Source organism: Globicephala melas, chromosome 5, assembly GCF_963455315.2.
Source record: "Globicephala melas chromosome 5, mGloMel1.2, whole genome shotgun sequence".
Lineage (NCBI taxonomy): Eukaryota > Metazoa > Chordata > Mammalia > Artiodactyla > Delphinidae > Globicephala > Globicephala melas.
In genome coordinates this window covers 109,476,139-109,495,939 of record NC_083318.1, presented here as the reverse complement: position 1 = coordinate 109,495,939, position 19,801 = coordinate 109,476,139, and the positions used below count along the sequence as shown (strand labels likewise).

Genomic DNA, 19,801 nt, shown 5'->3' with positions numbered 1-19,801 from the left:
TATGGTCATTCCTCTGGGATTACAGCCCTAGACAAGTGCAGGGGGGAGGCGGCAGGAGGAAGTGGTACTTCTTACAGAGAGAATTATGGAAGGCTTCCTGAATGAGGTGGCATTTAAACTTGGTCTTTAAATATGTAGAGGTGAAGGGGAGGGCATCTCAGGGCCATACTACTGTGAACAAGAGGAAAGATCGAGCTTACTTTGGGAGTGCCTAGACTTATGAGTTTATGGACTGGCTGGAGCATAGGGTGTGTAAGAGAGAAAGCCACTGGGGGCTTAGGTAGACTGGTTTGCTTCAGGTAAGCAGAGGGAACCTGCTACAGGTTTTTTTTTAGTAGACTGACATAGTCACAGCCTTAGAAATATTATTCTTGCAGTAGTGTATATGAGAAATTGGAGTGGGGAGAGAGAATACAGTAATTCAGGAGGCTATTGTGATGGCCCTGAGGTACTGGGGATCTGATCCAGGAAGGTGGCCCTGGGGCTGGAGTAGAGAATGTGGGCCAGTCGTACAGGGAGAACAGTAAGGCAGACTGTTGATCAGAAGGGGGCAGTTATGGAGAGGAAGGAAAAAAAATGATTCCAAGGATGTTAGCCCAGGTGACTGAGAGGATAGGATTTCTATGACAAACTGAGGATGGCAGAAGGAAAAATGTGTTTGAGAGGACAGATAACTTAGATTAGTTTGGGACTTGTGGAGTTAATGGGGCTGGTAGGACCTTGAGGTAAAAGTGTCAGATACGTACATGAAAAGGAGACCTTAGCTCTGGGTTAGAAGATGTAGATTGGGGAGATAATTAAGTGGTTTCAGTTGTGGAATAGATGACACTGGTCAGGGACTTACTCGTTCAAAGAGAGAAAGGCGGTAAGGATGGAAACTTAGAAGCATCATAATTTTGGCTGTTTATTTTAATTTTTGTTCTTGCACTTTAGTGCTAATAATCTCTTAAACTACACTGTTGGACTTCCAGCTCTTTATTCTCAGCTCAGTCCACCATGTTGCTTGAAAAATTGGGCGCCTTGGCCATATTATCTTGACTCCATTGTAGAATTCAGTTTTAATCTGGGACAACATAAAAAAAACCAGCTTTGTGACCTTATTTGCCATTGAAATGCTATTGGGAAATTTTTCCATCACATCTTTCAGAGTCTCCTAGAGCAGCTCTTTCACAGTAAGTGATAAGAAACAGCTTTGCTTCCTGAAGGAGTGTAGATGTTTGTTCCTCATAGAAAATCATATAACTAATCACATTGACATTTTCACCTTGGCTGTTAGGAAGCACAGACTCGAATTCTCTGCTTAACTGTAGTAACTGTGTAGGACTCAAATAGGTCTCCAAATTTGAGTTCTATTCCAATATCTCTTATACCAGCCACAGTCTTCATTTTCTTCTCTAATTTATGATTTTTTTCCTTGGTCATGATTTTTAAAAAATATGCAGTGGTTCACGAATTTGCATGGCATCCCTGTGCAGGGGCCAGGCTAATCTTCTCTCTATCATTCCAGTTTTAGTGTGTGTGTAGCCCAAGTGAGCACTCCTTGGTCATGATTATTAATTTCCTTCCTTAATACATGCATTTCTCATAAGCTATCTCAGATTCCTTGTAGAATGAGATGAGGGCTAAATAAATAATGCCACTATGGTGTTCACTATATGAATGAGATGTATTGAATACTTAGAATGTTACAGATCAGTACATAAATAGGACTCATCACATTTAAAATTTATGTTCTTTGTTTTCTATGAACTGTGAGTTTTTAGGCAAATGGTACATATAATCACAGACTGTAAAACTAAATGAAAAATGATGCAATGTAGGAGCCAAGTTCATGAGTAAATATTTGCACACTGACCCCGCCCACTCTGCCTCTTGATGAGTTATTCATTTCCAGGTGTATGAGTCTTTGCAAAAGAATTGGAATTTTTTTGTCAGTCATTCATAAATTTTAATAGTTGGTCCATTTGGAAACCTGGAGTTGATGTCATTAATGGCCTGGGACTAATCACTGGAATTTGAGCTGATATGATCGAGTAATGCTTTTATTTCCAATCAATGTATGCAAACCCTGCCTCAGAAGACTGTGTAGTGTTCACTGTTGAGCAATGAGCAGGTCACTGGTTAGGGAAAAAGAATTGACCTCTTTCCACCAATCATTCTTAGATTCTGTCGTCTAAAGAAATTTCTTTTTTAGGAGGAAACTTTTGCTTTCAGTGATTGGATGAAGAACTAGATTCCTTTATAACAAAAGTCTTTTAAATTAAGATCGCCAAATAATTAAGGGGATATCTGTGATTATCTTATTTGCCCTGTGTAGCCTCCAGCAGAAATTCTACCCCAATTTTAAACTTGACAAAGTGTCATCCTTCCCTCAAACGATCCTGTCAGTTCTTATAAAGTGGGAAAACTGTGAACCTATGCTGGTATAAATTTTTAAAAATTTTATTTATTTATTTTTGGTTGCGTTGGATCTTTGTTGCCTCACGCGGGCTTTCTCTAGTTGCGGTGAGCGGGGGCTACTCTTCATCGCGGTGTGTAGGCTTCTCATTGCGGTGGCTTCTCTTGTTGCGGAGCACGCGCTCTAGGCGCACAGGCTTCAGTAGTTGTGGCTCGCGGGCTCTAGAGTAAAGGCTTAGTAGCTGTGGCACACAGGCTTAGTTGCTCCTTGGCATGTGGGATCTTCCCAGCCCAGGGCTTGAACCCATGTCCCCTGCATTGGCAGGCAGATTCTTAACCAGTGCGCCCCCAGGGAAGCCCGCTGATATAAATTTAAGTGGTACAAAAAACTTTGTAGAATCAAGTGCATGTTAGATGAGATATTTTTAGGAACTTTGTTTTAAAAATAGTAATTCTGGGCTTCCCTGGTGGCGCAGTGGTTGAGAGTCTGCCTGCTGATGCAGGAGACACGGGTTCGTGTCCCGGTCTGGGAGGATCCCACATGCTGCGGAGCGGCTGGGCCTGTGAGCCATGGCCGCTGAGCCTGTGCGTCCGGAGCCTGTGCTCCGCAACGGGAGAGGCCACAACAGTGAGAGGCCCGCATACTGCAAAAAAAAAAAAAAAAAAAGTAATTCTTAGATATGTCACTTTTGTCTATTTCAACTGATGACCTGCTTTCTATTTACATGAAATGTCAAATGTTGACATCAAAATGTCTTTGTGATTCTGTTTGTATAAGGATAAATGAATTCAGTTAAATAACACTGGTTTTTACTATTTAGACGCCATCTCATTCCGCCCAGAGAAATGCAGTTATTCTCAATGTCAGTCATGCTTCACGATCTTCTGCACGTGTGTTTGCAGTCATGGTAGAGCTGAGGCCTGCTCTTCTGCCTCTTGTCATTGTTAGATTTCTTGGTTTTCATTAGAGCTTCTCAGCCCTCTTCAAACTTACCCTTGTTTATTGTAAAAAAAATATCCTTAGGATTTTTATTACATTTAACAGAACTTTCTCTTAGAAACCATCAGTTGAATTGCTTTCTGATCTCAGTAGCAAAAATAGTTGTTCTTTCTCTGAGCAACCGGTTTATTTTTACCCCAGGGACACTGAATCTTATAACAGATCATGTTTCCCTCTACATGTTGGCTGCAGCAAAGCTCAGAGTCCCTCCTCCCCCTTAAACGTCTACAACACCTCAATTCTGGCTCTCATTCTACCTTGTGGCTACAGTGACTGGTACGGTTATCTAATCCTACTAGTTTTAAAAGCTGTTTGAAGACAAGGATTCTACTACTTTTGTTTATATTCTTTACAGTGCCGTCACAGTGTCTTGCACCCATTTGGCACTCAGGTAATAGCTGTGACTAGGCCATTCAAAAATAGCTTCATGTTGGGCCCTCCGTGGTGGTAAGGATAAGGAGAAAGAAATATGTAGTATGCCAGTGGAGGTTTTGAAATATGCTGAGGGTCAGAGGGATTGTATGTTTAAAAATATGGCACAATGAAGTGGGATGCTCCTAAGGATGAGAAAAGAATGTTGAATATAGGAGCCAACATATGCTGTTTTCCTCTTTGTGTCTTATCTGAATATATGATGCATGAAAGTTGGGAGCCTGGCCTCTCCAACCTTGCTCCAGTAAGGAAGATTAATTCTCTTCTCTCACAGAAAAAAGACAAGGAGTTTGTTAGGAGAGGGGCAATTTTACCAGTGAAGGTTTAGAAGTTGCTTTGAGATCCATGCATACAAACAGTGTAGACATACCTACTGTGTAATGCAGATTACGTCATCTCTAAAATGGTTGTGAGCTGTAGCCAATGATCCATGTATTCAACTGTTATTCTATATGATGAAATTCCAGTACCACTAAAGAATGTGGACAGATCCATGGAGTGAATTGTAATTGTATGTGACATATAGTCAAAACTCTTTAATAGGAAAGTCCATTGAAATGAAAATGAACCTAGTGAACTGAAGGCAAAAAGATCCTCAACTTTAGATACATAGTAACAGTTTATTTTATAATTGAATTTACACAATCTATATTTGGTGTGTTGAGAAAGGGAAACTATGTTTTTTAAAAATTTATTGTATTTTATTATGTTATATGTTACTGGTAAGCCTCATGATTCTGATTTTTCTAAAATCTAATCTAAAATTTTAAATGCTTAGACAAATACTAGGGGAAAGAAGTTTTTTTCATTGTATTTCTCTCTCCCTTTCCCTTCTGTGAAAATCAAAGCATAAGGTTTGTTCAAGTGAAACATAAAAAAAGATCTGCCTTACTAGAATTTCATTTTTTAAAAACTTTACTTAGGGTCTTGAAATAGTGTCTTTCTCTGAAGACTGTTTAGTTGAAAACATACCTTTGAGGACCCTTTATTGAACTACCGAAATACCATTTTTTTTTAGCATAATACTGATTATATAGTTTCAAATTTCCTTTACTTCTAAAACATGTTTACTTCAAATGAAGCTTAAATGGTTGCATTTTTGATATACAAATGTCTAATTCTGCCAAGTCCAGATGAAAAATCTAGACCTCAGTTTCCTAATTAGTGATAAGGATTATGCTCTGTGAAGGTATGCATAAATAATTGAAGGGGTGGCGTGGCATTAAAACCACTCACTCTGAAGTCTTACTGCCTCACAGGGTTGTTGTGAGGATTAAGTGAGTTTCTTACTCATGACAAGGATTTAGAAGAGTGTCTGGCACAAGTAAGTTCTCTATTAAGTGTGTGCTATTTTTATTATTGCCATTATATGGCTAAACTATTTATGTAATAAAAATATTTTTCATTGCCTCCAAGAGGGTTTGAAGTACTTTTGAAGTGACTGAAAGGGCTTCTGCTCTTAAAAGTTACAAGAAGCTAGAGAGTTCTGGAACTCCCATCTGCCCCTAGTTCTCTTGTGCTCTAAGGTGATCTTACTTAAATTCTGTGGTCCTCCACTTTCTCATCTGTAAGAGGACAGTTCCCTGGTGATGGGTCTCTGTTATTTCTTTAAGTCACAACAATAATGTGATGCTTTGATAGTACCTTCTGCTTAAACGAGAAGGTTGAGGTTATATGTGTCAAATTCCTTGATTTGGAGTGGTAGAGTTTTAGAAGTGGAAAGGGCATTAATCAGGTAATCTACTCCCTGGGGAACTCATCTCTTCTCTTAGCTTCAATTAGTATTTGAGTTTTTTTCTTTTTTAGATTTTTCTTTTTCTTTTTATCTTACTTCTTTTTTTCCAAAGCACTTTTTACATACTTGTAGATACTGTATTTATTGTTTCTTGTTTGTATTGTATCCCTACTTGAATGTAAGCTTCACAAGGGCAGGGATCTTTTTTTTTTTTTTTTTTGCGGTACGTGGCCCTCTCTCCGCACGCGCAGGCTCAGCAGCCATGGCTTACGGGCCCAGCCGCTCGGCGGCATGTGGTATCTTCCTGGACCGGGGCACGAACCTGTGTCCCCTGCATCAGTAGGCGGACTCTCAACCACTGCGCCACCAGGGAAGCCCTAGGGGCAGGGATCTTTATCTCTTTTTGTTCAAGTGTCTGGCACACAGTAGGTAGCCAGATATGGGCTCAATAAATATTGTCGGATAAATGAATGAATCTTCAGTTGCCTAGTGGACATTTCTATTAATTGATCACTTCTGAAACAGCACTCTTTCATGATTTTCTTATTTCCACCAATGAATACTTTCATATTACCAAGAGCAAAATCCTAGAGGAGTTGGCAGCCGTACCCAAGACAGAGCAAATTACATGATTTTCAGGGGTATTAAGGCAGTCACTGCCCACAAGGATCTAGGTGCAGAAACAGTGACAGTGCATTTTCACACAAGATAGGTGGGCCTGAATCTTCTCAAATGGAACCTTTTGAGCCAGAACTAGAGGTAACTGCTTAACTGCCCAGGAAATTACTAAAGTTACCAAAACTTACTGCTAAAATCATAGCTTCTGTTGGGTTAATGTTGCCATATGCTTCCTTTGTCATCTAGTTCCATTGGAGATTCTTTGTTGCTTCTAAACAAAGTCCCGGGTCTGCAGCCTGCAGTCCAGTGAGCTCCCCAAGAACTTTCCAGTTCTAGATCACACAGGTGCCCCTTGTCTGTTCTCCCCTCAGCTGAGCCTCTTCCTTAGCATCCCCTAAAGCATTCCCGTTCCTGCTTTAATGTCCCTCTGTTCATACCATACTGTGTTCATCACGCGCTTGGTTTTCCTCTTTCTTTATCTATCCAAATCTGTCTTCCTTTAATCAACAAGGGACGCTTTTCAGCCCTTACATATGTGAAGCCATCTGTATCATGTTTGGGGCTCCTAAATGTTGCATTATTTTTTATTTTTTTGCTGAACGCGGGCCTCTCACTGTTGTGGCCTCTCCCGTTGCGGAGCAAAGGCTCTGGACGCGCAGGCTCAGCGGCCGTGGCTCATGGGCCCAGCCGCTCCGTGGCATGTGGGATCCTCCCGGACCGGGGCACGAACCCGTGTCCCCTGCATCGGCAGGCGGACTCTCAACCACTGCGCCACCAGGGAAGCCAAATTCTTAAATGTTCCATTTGCCTATTTATTGCTTTTGAGGAAAGGGACTAATGGAATAATGGAGTTGGGGGTTAGGGAATGAATCACAAATCACAGCTAAAGCAACACCTGCTAAGCTGGAACAAAATTGACTTAGTTTAAGTGTATTTTCTAGCCTGTGCTGTTTTCAAGGGCTTTAGAAAATGCTAAGATCAAGTCCTTCCTACTTTTTTGGCATTAAAATATCTTTTTAAAAAATTAAATGATGTAATTACTTCTAGTAATAGCAATGGACTCAAGTGAATTATCTTTATTTGGAAATATAGAAAATTGGCAGTTGAATTGGCTCTGCTTGTGTGTGTGTGTATGTGTATGTAATTTTACTGGTTTGTGAAATCAGAAACTAGGAAAGACAAGTCTGGCTGGTAGTCATACATACTCCATCCCTTGACCCTTCACCTGGTGGCCATTTTCTTCCCTGCTCAGTTGCACAGTACAGATCTTCCTCAACTTACGGTGGAGTTACATCCCTATAAACCCATTGTATTGTTCAATACAGTAAGTTCAAAATATTGTAAGTTGAAAACACGTTTAATACGCCTCACCTGCTGAACATCATAGCTTAGCCCAGCCTTCCTTAAATGTGTTCAGAACACTTATATTACCCTACAGTTGGGAAAAATCATCTAACACAAAACACTATTTTATAATAAAGTGTTGACTATCTCATGTAAGGTATTGAATGCTGTACTGATAATGAAAAATAGAATGATTGTATGGGAGTGAATGGTAGTAAGTGTATTGGTTGTTTATCCTTTTGATCGTGTGCCTCACTGGGAGCTGCCCAGCATCACTATGAGAGAGTATGTACTGCCTAGCACTAGCATGGGACAAGATCAAAATTCAAAATTCCACATACAGTTTCTACTGAATGTGTATGGCTCCTATACCATCGTAAAGTAGAAAAATCGTAAGTCTAACTATTGTAAGTCGGGGGACCATCTGTATCCATTTTTCAAGGTCTCAGACATTGGCTTAAGATTCTCATGCTGTGGTTTGACTCTGGTTATTCAGCCAGGGAATGCATGAAAGTTACCTTCCAAATATGCAAAAGCGTTTCCTTCTATTGCTTGAACTTCAAAGAATATTTTTTTTCTTGTTCAGCTCAGATTAGTCTAGAGAATGGCATTTTGTGCCTTAAGTAAGTCAGCTTTATTCATGTCATTGAAAGAGAATTTTTGCTTGGCTTTCTAATTTTTCAGGCTGATTGAAAAACTCAGTGGGCATACAAAAGACATTAATTTGTTCTTTTTCTTCCAAATCTTGCACGATTTGTTCTCTTGTTCCATATTGTAAGTCAAGTTAACATTCTCCTCCTTTTCCAATTGTTCCACAGTTTCAAGTTTTCATTGAATACACTGTATGTTTACTTCTGGATTCTGACATTTTAATTATCAGGCGTATTTGATCACATGTAACTGTAATGATGTTCAACAGTCCCGCCTGGCTCCCATTTGTGCGTAGTGCTGACAGGATGACAGGCCGTGGGAGCCCATGTTGTGTTCTGATTCGGTACAGGGAGAGGCAGGGTGCCCCGCGGTACAGCAGACAGGGTGGTGTCTCCTGGGTACTGTGCAGGTCCAGACAGCAGATGCCTGCTGTTTTAGTCGGAGTTTATTGGTTGGAAAGAACAGAGGCCCTCTCGAATTAACTTAAATAAAATAGAAAAAAACTTAAAGATGTAGGACTTAACAGCCCATCTTGATGACACCAGTGGACCCATTAAGGACTGTGGAACAGGCTAAAAAGTCAGGAGTCGTGATCACATAGCCTCTTCTCTCGTTCTGCCTTTCCTGCACCTATTTCCTTCTGTTTTGCGTGGGCCAACATATTGATACCTGCCAGCATTGACGTGAGATTTTGGTTTTAGGCCATGTTAGAGCCTATATTTTTCCAAAGTCAGAGTTTCAAAAGAGACAATTTTTTTTTTTTTTTTGGCGGTACGCGGGCCTCTCACTGCTGCGGCCTCTCCCGTTGCGGAGCACAGGCCCCGGACACGCAGGCCCAGTGGCCATGGCTCACAGGCCCAGCCGCTCCGCGGCATGTGGGATCCTCCCGGACTGGGGCACGAACCCGTGTCCCCTGCATCGGCAGGCGGACTCTCAACCACTGCGCCACCAGGGAAGCCCTCAGTGTCAGTTTTTTACCCCTAAGGTTACTGATTTTCCTTGTAGGACTGGTTGCCTCTTCATAATTAAGGATGAAGGACTGGGGAGAGTTTACTACCTCGAAAACATCTATATGTAGAGCCCGCCCGCCCCCCCGCCCCCCCGCCCCCCAGCCCCCCAGCCCCTCCCTCCCTTGAGCAGGAATTCTAAACAGAGCTCAGTGTGTATGTGTGTGTGTGGGAGTGGGGGGCAGGGCTACTGAGCGGTCCACTGACCAGCTTTGCTTCACCCCGAAAATGCCCTGATGAGGAGGATTTACTCTGAGGAACCAAGATTCACATCGGAAACCTCCACAAGCCATCTCTCATGCCCTGCTGCCACGATTGGTTCTATTCCTTTAGAGATGAACCCCCAGATGTTTGTCATTATACTTGGCCATGCTGCCTGAAGGCTCTGTTAGAGGGTGGGGAGGCGGGGGGGGGGCGTGCTAACCGTCATCACTTTATCCCCCTGTTTGCTGCCTGGTGTCATCCTCCCCGCTCTGTGATACCTGTTGACTCTGAGCCTGAAGCCTCCCTGGGCTTCTCTTGAGCAGATTGTCTCCTTGGTGGCCCATGGGTGGCAGCTCTGCCCTCACTGTTTCATCTGTCACCACATTCCCATCTCCTGTTTCATTTTCCAGAATTTTGTTGCAATCTCTTGTGCATTTAAAATTCTCTTCCAGCAAACTCTTCTTTTCTTTTTTTTTTTTTTGTGTTTATTGGAGTAGAGTTGATTTACAATCTTGGGTTAGTTTCAGGTGTACAGCAAAGTATCAGTTATACATATACATATATCCACTCTCTTTTTAGATTCTTTTCCCATATATGCTATTACGGAGTATTGAGTAGAGTTTCCTGTGCTATACAGTAGGTTCTTACTAATTATCTATTTTATATACAGTAGTGTGTATATGTCACACCCTTCTGCTTTTTAAACTCATGACTTTGTTGATCAGAAACCTCTTGGTGGCTTTGTAAAATTTTGTGTGTGTATATATATATATATATATATATATAGTGCATTAATAAGAAATGTTTTGGGGTATAGTTGTTTTACAATATTGTGTTAGTTTCTACTGTACAGCAAACTGAATCAGCCATATGTATACATATATCCCCTCTTTTTTGGACTTCCTTCCCATTTAGGTCACCACAGAGCATTGAGTAGAGTTCCCTGTGCTATACAGCAGGTTCTCATTAGTTATTTATTTTATACATATTAGTGTGTATAAGTCAATCCCAATCTCCCAATTCATACCTCCCACCCTCCCTTTCCCCCCTTGGTGTCCGTACGTTTGTTCTCTAGGTCCGTGTCCAGTAAACTCTTTTTAATCTTACAGAATTCTTCTATTTTATTTTTTGGTGCTTTCACTTCATTAGGGATTCAGGTGGGAGAACCAGGCTATCAACCATCTTGAAACTGAAACCTCAAAGTTGTTCTTTTAAAAAATAGCATTTGGCTTTTATTTTGCTTTTTTAAATGAGAGATACATCATACACATAGAATATATGTATAATTTAAAGAAAAGTGATAAAATGAACACTCGTACCTACTACGTAGCTTAAGAAGTGGCACGTCACGTTTTCGGTCCCTTAGAAAACCCTGGGTACCCTTCCTTGATTGCATCTTCTTCACCCTCTCTGCCTCCTGTGGTTACCATCATCCTTCATTTTCAAAGTCATTCCCTTGTCTTATGTATGTTTATCTCCAAACAATAAATTGTTTAATTTTAGCTGCTTTGGCTCTTTGAATAAATAGAATCACATAACTTGTATTCTTCTGTACCTTGCTGTTTTACTCAAGATTGTTTTTGAGATTCATCCATGTTTATTCATGAAGCTATATTTTATTTACTTTACCGCTGTATAGCATTGCATTGTAAGAATATGCCACATTTAATTATCTTTTCTGCTGCTGATGGACACTTGTTTGTGTAACTTTTCACAATCGTGAGGAAGACTGGTATGAACGTAGTTCCTGTTGTATATATGCTAGAGTTTCTCTAAATGTATAAACCTAGGAGTGGAATAGCTGGGTCATAGAGTATATGCATATTTAATTTTACTAGGTGATGACACGTCTTTGCCAGAGTGGCTGTACATGGATAGACTACACTGGTGTGTGCAGTTGCCCTTGGCTTGATGACCTTAGTGTGATCAGATTTCAAATATTTTTGCCTATTTGGTGGGTGTGCAATCGTATCTTACTGTGTGTTTTTAAAATTGAGATGTAATTTATGTTTAGTATAATTTATCTTACTGTGATTTTAATTTTAATTTTCCTGATTATTAATGAGGTTAAAGATATATTATCATATGGCTATTAACCTTTCATGCTTTCTCTTCTATGAAAGTTTGCCATGTTTTCCCCGTTTTCTCTTATTGACTGGTGGGTGTTCCTTGTATATCCTGAATATATAAGAGTGTGTGTGTATGTGTATCTATAATATGTGATGGAATTTATTTTTTTGTGGGCAGGATCCATTGCATCAGGAGGAAAAGGCAGTATTCATGTCCAGCAGTCAGTTTTCCTGCAGCCATGATTATAACATTCTCTCTTTTTCTCTATTTATTTGTGGTTAATCTTTGACAAATTGAAAAGTAAGTTTTGGCACTTAAAAACTTTTGGAGTCTTTTTTCCATCCCTCCTCTTAATCTCCCTCTATTGTGAAACAATTCTGGTTGAAAATATATCCTTGACATTCAGTAACTCAGAATGTTTTCTTTGGAGTGTGTACTATTTAAGTTGGAGTACAGTGCTCATGATGCTTGATGCTAAGAGATCTAAGTGCTTCAATGGTGTCAGACCACAGGGTGGCCAGTACTTGGGGAACAGAGGAGTTGGGAGGTGGATGCTGACCCAGATCACTAATGTATTTTTAACCCAGATCTCTAAAGGTATTTTTCTTGACTCCCCGGTTTACACATTTCTGAAATTTAATGGAAAAGTAAGTTGGCTTTATAAAAAGAGAGCATTAATTACTAGCCATTCTCTTCTCCATTTAACAATGTATCCTGACTTAAGGGACATTTTCTTTTAAGTGGTGATATTTCTATAAATAAAAACTGTAGAAATGGTTAAAATGGTAAATTTTATGTTATGTATATTTCACTACAATAATATTGTTTAAAAAACCCAAGGCTGAAAAAAAAAGTTTTTGGAACATTTAGGGCTCTAACGAAGTGCAAAGATGGACACTGAAGTAGTGTATATTTTTCAGTGCAGAGAAGTCTTTCAGAGGTAAATAGCAATACCTCTTTTTTTTTTTTTTTTTTTTTGCGGTACGCGGGCCTCTCACTGTTGTGGCCTCTCCCGTGGCGGAGCACAGGCTCCGGACGCGCAGGCTCAGCGGCCATGGCTCACGGGCCCAGCCGCTCCGCGGCATGTGGGATCTTCCCGGACCGGGGCACGAACCCGTGTCCCCTGCATCGGCAGGCGGACTCTTAACGACTGTACCACCAGGGAAGCCCAATACCTCTTTTACATAAGTTGCTTATTCTTTGTTGTGACTGTTCTTTTAAGAAGGTTTACTTTTTTTGAGTTTTTGTAAATTTCGGAATGAATTTTCAAGGATTGTGTTTTCATTTACCTTCTGTTTGTAATCCTAGCGATCACTGCCCCCTTTGCTGCAGCCTCACGGGCCTTCTTTCATTTCCTCTAATCACATCCTTTTCCTTCCTCAGGGCCCTCCCTCAGATTGTTCTTTTCCCTTTGCCTGCTCTCATTTATTTTATTGTATTATTATTTTAAAAGTGTGGTAAAATATACACCTCACGGGCTGAATCGCTTCCCGCTGCTGCTAAATTCATATGTTGAAACCCGAACTTCCAGTACCTCAGAATGTGACTGTATTTGAAGATAGGGTCTTTAATGATGTAAGTTAAAATGAGGTCATTTTAGGATGGGCCCTAGTCCAGTACGATTGGTGTCCTGATAAGAAGAGGAAATTAAGGCACAGACAGTTACGGCGCGGAGACCACGTGGAGGCACAGCTAGAAGACAGTATTGATAACCAAAGAGAAAGTTCTCAGAAGAAACCAATCCTGCTCACACCTTGATCTCACACTTCTAGCTTCCGGAATTATCAGAAAATAAATTTCTGTTGTTTAAGACACCCAATCTATGAAACTTTGTTATGATAGCCCTAACAAACTATAATAATACATAACATAAAATTTACCATGTAACCATTTTTAAGTGTAAAGTTCAGTGGCATTCAGTATATTCACATTGTTATGCAATCATCCTTACCACCCATCTCTAGAACTTTTGTCTTCTTGCAAAACTGAAACTCTGTACCCTATTCTCCCTCCCTCCCCAGCCCCTGGCAACCAACTTTTTGCTTTCTGTCTCTATGAATTTGAACACTGTAGGTCCCTCATATATGTGAAATCATACAATATTTATTCTGTTTGTGACGGGCTTATTTCACTTGGCATAATGTCTCAAGACTCATTCATGTGGTAGCATGTGTCAGAATTTCCTTTGTATGACTAATATTCCATTGTGTGTACCACATTTATTTATACCACATTTTATTTATTGAATGGTCATTTGGGTTGCCTTCACCTTTTGGCTATGGTGAATAATGGTGTTATGAACACGGGTATACAAATATCTCTTTGAGATTCTGCTTTCTTTTGGGTATATGTCTAGAAGTGGAATTGCTGTATCACGTGGTATTTCTAAAAATTAATTTTTAAAAATATTTATTTATTTATTATTTTTGGCTGCACTGGGTCTTCGTTGCTGCGCGTGGGCTTTCTCTAGCTGCGGTGAGCTACCTAGCTGCGGTGAAGCTACCCTTCGTTGTGGTGCGCGGGATTCTCATTGTGGTGGCTTCTCTCGTTGCGGAGCACGGGCTCTCGGTGAGCGGGCTCCGCAGTTGTGGCTCGCGGGCTCTAGAGCGTAGGCTCATTAGTTGTGATGCACTGGTGTAGTTGCTCCGCGGCGTGTGGGATCTTCGCAGACCAGGGCTCGAACCCGTGTCCTCTGCGTTGGCAGGCAGATTCTTAACCACTGCACCACCAGGGAAGTCCCCTTAATTTTTTGAGGAACTCCCACATTGTTTTCCATAGCAACCGCACCATTTTACATTCCTATCATTAGTGCACAGGGTTCCAGTTTCTCCACATCCTTATCAAAATTTGTTATTTTCTGTTTTTTTGTTGTGGGAAGGAGGTGATAAAATATGGCTTTTTAAATATCACTGGGTTAAGTCAAAGAGAGTTGATTCTTAAAGGGTTGTGATGTTGCATTCATCTGCCTCTTGATTCAGGTGTAACACCTTGGCGGCTCACCAGGAAGCATTGGAGTTATTAGTGTGAGAGGCTGGCAGCCATTTTTTTTCCCATTTGGTCCAGGAACTTTGTTTCTGTAATAACTTTGGGTCTGCTTGTGTGACATGGGACAAGCTGTTACAAAATACAGGCATTTCTTATGACAAAGACTCTGTGAAATAGCTCTTTTGCAGAACTAAAGAGGCTAGCAAGTTTGTTATGTTTCTCCCCAGGGCAAATTTTCATTTTCCTGTGTTTACAGCTGTGTTTGTTTAAAGCACTCAGTGTACCTAACAATTACAGTCCTGTGAAGAAAACAGCAAGTTAGGCAAATTTCGCTTAAAAAAATCTCAAGCAGAGGTTGTAGTAAAACACAGGAAGCCTAAGAGATGCACAGGGGCTTCCTCGGGGCATTTTTGAAATCACGGAAGCGTTACATGTTTGACTGTAAATGTTGCATTACAACCACCTGAAAGATTATACTCAAAGAGGTTATGAATATTTATAAATACATCCCTTAAGTTTGTTTGTGTAAATGAAGGTTTTTTGTGGGTTTATTTTTTTCGTTCCTTGTCCACTTTTGTGGACATCACTTAACTCCAACAGCAATTCTTGGCTTCCAGAGGTAAAACAAAAATCATTCTTTACTGTGGTTTGGGACAGACAGAGCGACCCAGCCTCTTTGGGAGATCAAATCCCAGTCTCCACCCGCCCCTGCACTTGGCCATTCTAAATGGCAGTTTGTATAGATGATAATTTGACTCAGAAGCAGCTCAGTTTAATAATCACAAGCACTGATTAACAGTAGCATCACAGTACCCAATACAATTAATTTTACACATACAACTTACATTTTTCTCTATACAGTTTGTACACCCACTGGTTTGAGAATTCACAGTAAATATAATTAAAGCTATTGAAGCTAAAGAATGTAATGGTGTTTCCTCTATTATTCGACAGTCCTCAGCGTCACTGTAATAATAGCACTTTGTCTAAGAACCCTGAAAACTCTGCCAGTGCTTCATAGGCTGTGTAAACTGAGATAACCACTGCTGTCATTAAAGGCGGCAGGTCATGACCCAGCAGGGATCAGCTACTCCTGCCTCCCACTGTTTGCTGATTTAGTTCTCTTTGGAATAGTAAAGCTGGATTAGGAGCCCACAGCTAACCTCACATGCCCTTGCATGGGAATGATACAAGCAGTAGGAGTTGACTGCATTGCTTTCTTGAGATGTGCCCCCGCCCCCGAGGTCTGTTCCCCTTACTTTGGAAGTTCAGAGCTGACTCAGAGAGAAACAGCTTCTTCCCTTCGTGCTTTGGTTGTTTCCTGAAAGCTTTCCCATCAGTAGTTCTGATCTGGGTCAGTGGGACCGCTCCTCAGTCTTCCTTACGACACATAATAGCACGCTGTCTTTAAAGGCCAAGAAGCAGAGCACTGGATTTACTTTACTGTTAATTAATTGGTTAACGAGTTATTTCATTCATGTTTAACAAATAGATAGCCAGAGCCTGCTGTGTGTTGAGAGAGCTGTGCTAAGCTCTGTCGAGGTCCATAGAACAAATGTAAAACAGTTTCCATTGCAAGGAGTCCAGGGTGTAAGGTAGAGCATTGAGCCCTGGAGAACATGCCCAGGGCAGCCGAGAGGTCAGCGCTGTGCGGCCAGAGCGTCAGTGCTCAGGAACTCTGGGCAGTAGAAGCTGGTCATTAAGCCTCCCAGGAGATCAGGTGAAGACAGAGCAAATGAGGAACACCTTGGACAGAGCTACTTTTGACTCCCGACTCCCTCAGGAACTGGGTCCTTTAGAAAATATACCCTGATCCTCTAATCGTAGTTAGGTACAGGATTATTAAAATATATAAATAACATTTTTCATCTGATACTGAAAGTAATAACCTTTTTTGTAGAGCAAAAGACTTGGAAAACACGCATATAATACCACACAGAAGGAAAATAAATCGCCTATAATCTGGCTACCTAGAAATAGTCACTGTTAACAGTGTGGAATATGACCTGTTTTTTCTATGTAATTGACTATATATTTATTTGGATTCTCACACCAGAGGGTGTACGGATTCCATAAAGAATAACTATGAGTTGGATCACCTGATACTATCACAACATTGTTAATCAACTATACTACAATGTAAAATAAAAAGTTTAAAAAAAACCCCTTAAAATCTGAAGAAAAAAAAAAGAATTTACCTGTCAAGCTTTTCAGGGATCCAGCTGACCTTTTGGTCTGATGAATAAGTAAACACTATAGCCTTTTTAAAAAACATGGTATTTTTAACAACTACCTTATTGCTACAAAAACATATATATACATATAGAAGCTATAGGAAAACAAAAATAAGAGAAAACATATTTTCACTACCCAGAGTTTACCTCATTATACATATATCTCTCTGTTATTACCTAGTATATGCTTCTAGATCTTTTTGTCTTTGTGTCTGCATGCATGTATTATCAAAGTGAAGTTGTCCGGTACATAGGATTTGTAAGCAGCTTTTTTTTTTTTCAGTTATGATGTCTACCTTTCCTGGTTAATAAATTTTCATTTCATTAAAAAAAAGAATAAATATGAGTTGGGTTTATACAAGATCATTGTGTTGGTTATTGCAATGATAATTTTGACCTTGCCTACCTTTTATTTTATAGTTATTTTGAAATTTTTTTGTAAACCTTGAAAAAAGTCCACTTGATTTCATTTTAGAGTATTTTAAAGCAAATGACCTTATTTTAAAGAGAATGTTTTCAGTGGACCCACTTTTGGGAATGATAGAAGGAAATGGAGATTTTTCTAATAAAGAGAACTATGGTTGTTTAATTTTATGATAGTAATAAATCTCTGTAATAGGTAAATATCTTTGTATTCTTATAGTGTTTAGTTTTTTTGTCCTTTTTATAGTGGTATTCTTTTCCAGAAATGATGTATGCTATTAAGAAGGTGTGTGTTTCTTAATTATTAGTTATATCTTTTCATCAGTCACGGAAAATTTATGTGGGTTTAGGAAGAAAAGAAAAATACTAAGTGTCAGACAACTTAATTTTTTAATATGTGCAAAGCTACTGACAGCTGACCGGAACATTTGGAACAAGAAATTGCCTGGGCAGTGTGGCCTTCACACTTAGGGAAGAGCCGGGCTTTGGGGGTATGTTTTCCGATCTGCCCTTATTATATTTGCTCTGTCCATTTTGTGCCACACCTGGAAAGCTAACAGTGGGATTCTGTGTTTTATAAGAACCTCACAAATTCTCCACGTTTTGGAAGTTGTTACTGACTATAATACTACAGAGTAGAGTTTATTCCTTTTTCTCCCTACCTGTCACATATGTGCCTTTTGACTGGTTGAGACGTCTTAATCTTCTTGGAAATTGGTGTGTCTTTGCTGTGGTTTTTAAAAAGACATTGCTTTTAGTATAATGTCTGGCTGTCCTATTCCTCTAATGTCTTTATTAAAAAATTCCTTGTAGTTCTGAGACCTTTTGCTTGAGGGGAAAGGGTGTCACAAACTTAGGGGCCAGACAGCTGTATAATGAGCACGTAAGATTTGAAGGAATACTACTCAGCCATAAAAAAGAATGAAATAATGCCATTTGCAGCAACAAGGATGCAACTAGAGATTATCATCCTAAGCGAAATAAGTCAGGAAGAGAAAGACAAATACCACATGATATCACTTATATGTGGAATCTAAAATATGACACAAATGAACCTATCTACAAAAACAGAAACAGACTCATAGCCTTAGAGAACAGACTTGTGGTTGCCAAGGGGGAGGTGGGGAGGGAGAGGGATGGACTGGGAGTTTGGGGTTACATTTAGGATGGATAACAAGGTCCTACTGTATAACACAGGGAACTATATCCAAGCTCCTGGGATAAACCATAATGGAAGAGAATATTAAGAATATATTTATGTGTATAACTGAGTCACTTTGCTGTACAGCAGAAATTAGCACAACATTGTAAATCAACTAGACTTCAGTAAAGAAAAAAAGATTCTAAGGAGGAGTGGGGACTGTGACCGGTGGGAGGATGCTCACCTCTCCAAAGGCGTTAATGTAAAAAGAAAACACAGACTACATTGTGGTGGCCAAACAGAAAGTCCAAATTTGGCTAGAAGCCTGCTTATGCCAGTTACTGCTGTAGTAACAGCATAGTGGAGTAGAGTATAATGGTAATAAAAATAGCTAACATTTTTTGAGTGCTTACTCTGCTGGGTACATGCATTATCTTGTCCTGTCTTCATAATAAAGGTAAACACTATTACTATCCTCATCTCAGAGATAAAACTGCGGCTTTTTGCCCGTGTCACAGAGGTAGTAAGTAGCAGAGAACCAAGACAGGTTTGTCTGCCTCTGGGTCTTGAGCTCTGTGATGTGTTTTGATTTTAGGCCACAGAACTTTGAATTGCATTCATTGGATAGGAAAAAAGTTGTCAGTCAGTGGCCAGGCTATTCACAGTGTTGGCAGTGGCCAGCTCTGAGGCCTTGGAGGAAGCAGCCGGGCATTGGAGAACGGGCAGTGTCCTTGGCCCTGGAGGAGAAGGAGACAGCAGGATCAGGTGTGCTGTGGTGTGGACAGGCTCTAGACATCTTCCTCAGGTGCCCAGGGAGGTGAGGCCTTGGTAGGGGGTAAAGAAAGTACTAGTTCCTGTGAGGTGCAGAAGATGCGTGTGGTGTGTGGGCAACATGTAGGAGGGGAAAATCTGACTGCCTGAGGCTTGGTCCGAGCTTTGGCAGATGGGAGTAAACTCTACTGGATATTTCGTACCTTTGGCTTCCTAACTGTGAATGAGGGAATAGCTAGAGCTGTGGAATAAAGAACTAAAACGTATGGCTTGAGATTTAATCCAGGGCTTCCTGTCACAATGCACTTTAAAACTAAGTGAGGTTTTCCACGGGTGGAGGGCACTGACTTCTCTCACTGTCTTTTGTCTGACTATCTCAACAGCTCTACTCACGCTGTTGAGTAGCTTTTCTGGGGCCAAGTGGATCTCTATTGGGACCACTGGCATTTCCCGTGGTATTTAGTGGAAAGAAAGTCCTCACAAACCTTTGGTTGTTGAGTCAACCAAAAAGTAAAGGTATGTTAACACAGCACATTTTAAGAGACATGTCACTGACTTATTGCACACTGTAGCTGTCAAAGCCTGTCTGTCTAAGTGCCTTTAACTCAAGGAAGTGAAAAGTAGAGCCCAGCTATTCCTACCTGGCTGCCCGTGACCATGAACCCTGGGAAACACAGTGGCCTCTGTGAAAGGTCTGTCTGCATAAACCTCACAGAGCCCTAAAGAGAAAATTTTAAAAGAGTACACACACACACACACACACACACACACACACACACACACGGAAAA

General features: G+C 40.5%; 1 non-coding gene across 1 annotated transcript; it reads right to left on the bottom strand.

The window, feature by feature from the left end:
* Nucleotides 1-1,430: 1,430 nt before the first annotated feature.
* Nucleotides 1,431-1,537, bottom strand: LOC115864528 (U6 spliceosomal RNA). Its single transcript, XR_004043985.1, has one exon. It is a non-coding gene; the product is annotated as a U6 spliceosomal RNA (small nuclear RNA).
* Nucleotides 1,538-19,801: the final 18,264 nt, after the last annotated feature.